The following is a 7,185-nucleotide window of genomic DNA, read 5'->3' as shown; positions in this document are numbered from 1 at the left end:
CAGTGGGCCGCGATCGAGCCTCTACACTCCAGCCTAGCAACAGAGTGAAACTCCATCTCAAAAAAAAAAAAAAAGAATTAAGGCAAATAATATGAATATATGAAACACATAAATGAAAACAGAGTTCAGAAGGGAATTGAGGCTGGGCAAAGTGGCTCTTGCCTGTAATCCCAACACCTTGGGAGGCCGAAGCAGGTGGATCTCTTGAGGTCAGGAGTTCCAGACCAGCCTGGGCAACATGGTGAAACCCTGTCTCTACTAAAAATACAAAAATTAACCGGGCGTGGTGGTGTGGGCCTGAAGTTCCAGCTGAGTATTGAGGCAGGAGAATTGCTTGAACCTGGGAGGCCAAGGTTGCAGTGAGCTGAGATCACACCACTGCACTCCAGCCTGGGCAACAGAGTGAGACTCTGTCTCAAAAAAATAAAAAAAAAAGAAATGGGAGAACTTTATAAAAGAAAGTGTTAAAACTCAGGCAGATTCAAAGATGGAGGCTTATGGAGGCCTGCAGAGTCAGAAGCATCAGCAAGTGAATGAGCGCCAGGCCCACTTAAAGCAACTCCCATGGTAAGGGAATTCTTGGAAAAGTCAAATAACATCTTAACAAAAAAGAACTATACAAATTCAGTTAAATTATTATTTTATTTATTTATTTATTTTGTGACAGAGTGTTGCTCTGTCACCCAGGCTGGAGTGCAGTGACGCAATCGCGGCTCACTGCAAGCTCTGCCTCCCGGGTTCACGCCATTCTCCTGCCTCAGCCTCCTGAGTAGTGGGGACTACAGGCGCCTGCCACCACACCCGGCTAATTTTTTTTGTATTTTTAGTAGAGTCGGGGTTTTACCTTGTTAGCCAGGGTTGGTTTCAATCTCCTGACCTCGTGATCCACCCACCTCGGCCTCCCAAAGTGCTGGGATTACAGGGGTGAGCCACCACACCCAGCTGAATTCAGTTAAATTATAAAAGGACTTTGGGAAATTAAAACGAAAAAGGATTTTCAACTTTAGAAAATCCATCATCAAGCTACAAATAAAATATATGCTGCACCCTGGATCATGGTCTGGTTGACCAGGAAGATGTAAAGTCTACTCTAAATACAGAGCAGAGAGGCTGGGCGCGGTGGCTCAAGCCTGTAATCCCAGCACTTTGGGAGGCCGAGACGGGCGGATCACGAGGTCAAGAGATCGAGACCATCCTGGCTAATACGGTGAAACCCTGTCTCTACTTAAAAATACAAAAAACTAGCCGGGCGACGAGGCGGGCGCCTGTAGTCCCAGCTCCTCGGGAGGCTGAGGCAGGAGAATGGCGTAAACCCGGAGGCGGAGCTTGCAGTGAGCTGAGATCCGGCCACTGCACTCCAGCCTGGGTGGCAGAGCAAGACTCCGTCTCAAAAAAAAAAAAAAAAAGTACAGAGCAGAGGCCAGGCATGGTGGCTCACACCTATAATCCCAGCACTTTTGGGGGCTGAGGCAGGTGGATGATTCAACCACCAGTTGAGTCTAACTAAGCCACTTCCACCCCCTGCACCTCCTATTCTTCACCTGCAGAATGAGCACGCTGTATTCTAATACCCAACTGCTGCTCTCACACTGTAGAATTCTGAGACTCCCATTTGTCTTTGAGAGATACCACACTGCCAAGAAAATTGTTGCAACTATGTGAAACACTGGCTTATCATGACCAGTGTCAGGGAGTCCTGATGTTCACCTGGCCCTGCTCTTCTGCAGTTACCAAGCTTTAAAAAGTTAACGAGTGAATGCATAGATACACTAGGAAGCAGACCTGTTCTGTACTTCTCTAGATATCAGAATTAAGGTGAAAGAGTGGAGGCTAGGCATGGTGGCACACGCCTGTAATCTCAGCACTTTGAGAGGCCAAGGTGGTAGGATCGCTTGAGCCCAGGGGTTCAAGACCAGCCTGGGCAACATGGCAAAACCCCGTCTCTACAAAAAATACAAAAATTATCCAGGTGTGGTGATCCCTGTCTGTGGTCCTAGATACTCAGGAGGCTGAGGTGGGAGGATTGCTTGAGCCTGGGAGGTGGAGGTTGCAGCAAACAGAGATCATGCCACTGCTCCCTCTGGGATACAGAGGGAGACCCTGTCTAAAAAAAATAAAAGATGAATGAATGGAAATCATCGGGAAGCAGACTTCAACTCATCATGAGAAAATATACTTTGAACACTACTGAAAATATCACCAATTATGTACTGCATATTACTTTGGACCTATTACTATGCTAATCACATTTATACATATTTATTCCTCATGACCAACCAATAAACAGATACTATCCCTATTTTAATATATCAGGAAATGGAGACTCAGAGAGGTCAATGTACTTGCCCAAAATTATGTAGCTAATAAGAGGCAAAACTGGAATTCAACAGTGCTTACAAACTTTAAAAATCTTTGTTCTAGACCACTATGCTATATTGCATCTATAAATCCACCCCAAAATATCCAGGATTGATTGGGATTCTTAAATCTGCTCATTGATGTTGTTCATTAGCAGTAGAAAATTTCAGCCAATACCCCTTTTTAAAAATGTTTTTAAAACAAGCTCTGGCAGGTTTTATTAAAGAAAAATGTTGCATAGTATACTTCTCACCAGTCTATTCTGGCATGCTTCTAATAATATGAGAATTACCTGGATCAATGAGAGCCAGTGTGCCTACTCTGTAGTATTTTCCACATGCTGTGCCCAATTCAATATTATGTCACTGTAGTGATGGACACCAGTGCTGGCCAAGTTTTCATAGTATTCTATCTTGGATTTCCTCAAAGCTGGGCAGTTGTTAGAGAGGATGACCAGTTTTGCTTTGCCTTGTCTGCTCAACTTCAGAGTCTGCTTGTACCCCAGCATGTACTTTCTACTTTTCATAACTAGAGTTGATCAACTCCAGTGACTTTTTCATCTTCTTTGTGGCTACCATCTTCCTGCCTAGGTGTGGGATGGTCCCCCAACCAAGAGCAGCCACCAAGATAGTGGAAAGTGAGAAAGGCACCAATACCTCTTGAGATATTATCTTTTTCCATGCACTCTTTTCCTTCTTGACTCTGATGAAATTTAAGCTAGACTTTATCACTAGCCTCTCTAACTTACTGTATATCTTTTTGTCTCTCTTTGCTGCATCCTATATTTCTTCTGATTTAACTTCCAGGTCATCAATTCTCTCTTCAGCTGTGTTGAATTGGCTATTGAACCCATCCACTGAGTTTTAAATGTTGGCTATTGTGTGTTTAATCTCTAGAAGTACTATTTAGTTATTTTTGAAATCTAACAGTAGTTTCATATTTTCAGAGATATCTTTAAGCTAATCTTTACTTTTTTAAACATAATAAATGTATTAGTTTCTTATTACTCCTGTAACAAATTACTACAAACTTAGTGGCTTAAAACAACACAAATTTATTATCTTAAAGTTCTGAAGGTCAGGATTTTGAAATCAGTTTCACTGGGCTAAAACCATGGTATTGGAAGACCTTGCTTTCTTCTGGAGGGTCTAGGGGAGAATCCATTTCCTTTCCTTTTGTAGCTTCCTGAAGCCATGTACATGCCTAGGCTTGTGAGCCCTTCCCCCATTTTCAAAGTCAGAAGTTTAAGATTTTATCTCTTCTCTAACATTTGCTTATATCCTTACATTTTTTTCTCTCTGACACTGATCTTGCCTTTCTCTTATAGAACCCCTGTGATTACATTGAGCCCATTTGGATAATCCAGAATAATCTCTCCAACATCAAAATCATCAATGTTATCATATCCACAAAGTTCCTTTTACCATATAAAGTAACATTTTCACAGGTTCCAGAGACTAGAATGTGGACATCTTTGAGGAGCCATGATTCAACTCACCACAGTAAGCGCAGTTATTTTATAGTCCATGTCCAATAATTTCAAGATCTAAAAGTATTCCCAGATTTGTTTTTATTGTCTGTTTTTCAGATGGTTCTCACACATGTTGTTTGCTTCATTATGTGCCGGGTTAAAAAAAAAAATGGTGCCCAATAATAATTTACCTAGCATTTTTAGTTGTTTTTATTAGGAATGTTTGGACTGAAAAATAGCCCACTATAACCAGAAATTAAAATTCAAGTCTTCCAACAATAATTATTGATGTGTTGCCCACTGACAGTATGGCAATCACTGTCCTGATGGTGTAATATACCTTCTGTATAGGAAAATGCCATGTAAGGGACTGCAGTAGGAAGTTCCCAAACCCAGGATAATTCAAGTAGCAATAATGAGAGCTGAAAGGTACATCATGTTTACTGGGGAAGAAACCTTTCAAATTAGATGTTTCAAAATGATAATGGGTCTCTGCAAATACCCTTATAATTATTACTGAGGAGTTTCATGCCCTTCACACATTCCTTTAGTCACTTATTATTCAGCAAGCATTTTGTCGAACACCAATTATATATCTATCCATTACTCTGCAGAGAACTAAAAATACAAAGATGAATAGAAACAATCTCTGACCTTAAGGAGATCACCAATTACTTGGGAGAGCAGACACAGACACTGTTAGGATACCACGTAGTGGTTTAAGTGCAGTGATGAAGGAAAGCACAGAGGAGGAGGTGCCTCACCCAGGCTGAGAGTTTAGGGGGAGGCTTGGTGAAGACAGTGATGCCTGAGCTGGATCTTAAATCATGATAAGAGTTGTCCGGGTAAAGGCTAGGATGGCAGGAAGGGCTATCAGACAGAGGGAACACCATCACCAAACACCCAGTGTATGGTGACAATACATACACGTGTGGGTTGGGAGTCCAGTTACAAGGAAGCTGCAGCAAGTACTGCACTTAGATCTGGCCAAATGGAGCCCCTACCTGAGCCTCTAGGGGCTCCATGCTATGCAGTGCCTTCCTCAAAGTTTTCTGTCCCCCCCAGTGCCTGGGACTGATTGGGATATGCAGCGCTAACCCAGAAGAATGCCCCAAGCCTGGACCAGGGATAGTGTGGGCCCTGTCCTCATTTCTTCCCTTCAAATTGCTCTTCAATCCTCCAGCCTTCATATGAGGTTGACCAGATGCCCTGCGGAGCGTCAAGACTCATGTTGAAGGTGTTGTCCCCCAGGGCCCAAGTTCTAGGACAACAGCACAAAAAATAGACTGCTCCAGCTGGCCAGCACAGTGTTTCACGGGATCCTGAGATGGGTGACCAGAATGGGGCTGTGCTGATGTGCTGACTTTGGTTGATTCGCACTTGCATCGGACACAGGACAAGTTCAGGGCTCTGAACTACTAAGCACATGGCAGGCCCTTGTGCTTGAACATCTGTATGCCCATGGGTTGGCTCATGCCTTTCTATGTTCCAACTGCATAGAGTCTGTTGGCCTCTGGTCTACAGCATCACGGATGGCAGGGGGTGGTGGTGTTCTTTACCTGTGCACCTGCTGTGGCTGGCAGCCAGGGCAGCCACTCCATCCTCTCTGCAGGTCTGTACCACATGCAGGGCAGTTCTCTAGGGAGAACAGCACCTCTCTTCTCCAAGGGCCTTTGAGGCCTTTGTTCCACATTGTCAGCAGCCCTTCTGATCAATGTCCTCTTTTGCCTCCATTTTTGGAAGGATGTCCTCTCTTGCCTCTGATCATGTGGTGACATTTGTTTTTATAGGTTGGTCTTAAGCTATGCCATGTGGTAGGGAAGTGTGCCAGATGAGGAATGGACCTTCTCTGGGTGAACAGGACCACTCTTTGCCCCTCGCCTAACCTCCCCACTAGTGATGGTTTGTGAAAGGAAAGGGTGAGGTCAGCAATGAAAGAGACCACATTCTAGGAATGCGGTAATCATGGCGTAAAGTAATCAAGAGAAGACATGGCTGCAAAATGTATTACATCGTAAAACCTTAGACAGTAAGTTTAAGATGACCAGAAAACATTTTCCTGCACATCTGGGTGAGACTTGCATTTGTCGTCATCATAAATGAATTATGGCTTGGAGGGAGCCATTGGAAGCCAGTGTTCACCAGGGCCATGAAGGAGGATGTGGTGTCCGAGTAATGATGCACTAGCATGAAACACATGGCATCAGGGAACTCGAGAGGCAAGTTGATCTATAGTTTCAATATTAACAGGTCCAGAAAAGCCACAGCATTGAGAGCGATAACAGTGTTGCTACTTTTTCCTCATAATGAGAAACGTGAAACTACCCAGCCAAGGCACATCTGACAATAACTTGACGCGATGACTTCTGGACCTGAGCAGGAAGAGGTGGTGGCCAGACACTACAAAGACTCCTCACGTGCCCTAACTGCAGGATTCACAAAGACAAGCCTCACTTTTCTACCAATGATTCTCAATCTTTGTTGATAAATCACTAAAAGTTATATGGCCCATGAAACTTGCAATACATCTTTAATCAACTTGTTTATAAACAGGGCCCTGCAAAAATATGTTTGAGATCTAAATGGGTCCAGTTCAGATGAATGAAACTTTTTTTTTTTGAGACAGGCTCTCGCTCTGTTGCCCAGACTAGAGTGCAGTGGCACGATTGTGACTCACTGCAGCCTCGACATCCTAAGCCCAAGCAATCCACCCACCTCATCCTCCCAAGTATCTGGGACTACAAGCATGAACTACTGCACCTGAATAGCTTTTTAAAATTTATTTTTTGTAGAGATGGGGTTTCACTATGCTGCCCAGGCTGGTCTCAAATTCCTGGGCTAAAGCAATCCAACAGTGGCTGAGACAAAATACACAGAAGTTTACTGACCATGGCTGTGGCTATATTCTATTCCTCCTGACCAACAAGAGATTTCAGGCTAAGTGGATATCAACAATGAAATGCTAGGCATTGCATTATGCAATTTAGCTCCCTGGGATTTGTTAGCCAGCTAAGGGAATGAATGAACTTCTAATATGTAAGAACTAACCACAGTGACATGGCATCTATATTTCATTAAATATGTTGAGTAAAAACTCAGAACGAACCCAAACTAGGATATGAGAGAAAAACAAAAGTAATCTCAGCATTTTGTTAGAAAATACCCAGAAGTTCAAATGTTTTGTCCCTTATGATGTCAGGTGCAGTTAGAAAGCTCCTTCCTCTGGATAACGATGCTTTTGGAAGGAGATCTATGCCTTTTCACCCCCTTTTTCTTCTTAACTATTAAGTTCTCTACAAGGGAATCTAATTTTAGTTCTGTTTCTGGCTATGCTACAGTATGTCCATGTTTAAAAG

The 7,185-nt window shown here is 43.2% G+C and overlaps 1 pseudogene; it reads right to left on the bottom strand.

The window, feature by feature from the left end:
* Positions 1-495: 495 nt before the first annotated feature.
* Positions 496-2,936, bottom strand: LOC117062873 (annotated as a pseudogene).
* Positions 2,937-7,185: the final 4,249 nt, after the last annotated feature.

Source organism: Trachypithecus francoisi, unplaced genomic scaffold (genome assembly GCF_009764315.1).
Source record: "Trachypithecus francoisi isolate TF-2019V2 unplaced genomic scaffold, Tfra_2.0 Lachesis_group17, whole genome shotgun sequence".
NCBI classification, from domain to species: Eukaryota; Metazoa; Chordata; class Mammalia; order Primates; family Cercopithecidae; genus Trachypithecus; species Trachypithecus francoisi.
This window is presented reverse-complemented; position numbering and strand designations above follow the sequence as displayed.